The sequence below is a fragment of the Pongo pygmaeus genome, chromosome 20 (assembly GCF_028885625.2).
Source record: "Pongo pygmaeus isolate AG05252 chromosome 20, NHGRI_mPonPyg2-v2.0_pri, whole genome shotgun sequence".
Taxonomy (NCBI): domain Eukaryota; kingdom Metazoa; phylum Chordata; class Mammalia; order Primates; family Hominidae; genus Pongo; species Pongo pygmaeus.
Window position 1 is genome coordinate 42,134,134 of NC_072393.2, and position 253 is coordinate 42,134,386.

Consider the following 253-nt stretch of genomic DNA (forward strand, 5'->3'; position numbering starts at 1 on the left):
TGTCTCTACTAAAAATACAAAAACAAAAAAATTAGCCAGGCATGGTGGCAGGTACCTGTAGTCCCAGCTACTAGGGAGGCTAAGGCAGGAGAATGGCATGAACCCAGGAGGCTGAGCTTGCCGAGATAGCGCCACTGCACTCCAGCCTGGGCGACAGAGCAAGACTCTGTCTCAAAAAAAAAAAAAAAAAAAAAAAAAAAAAAAGTCTTAATTCTGGAAAAAGTGAATATGAAGTAATACACATCCATTGTAA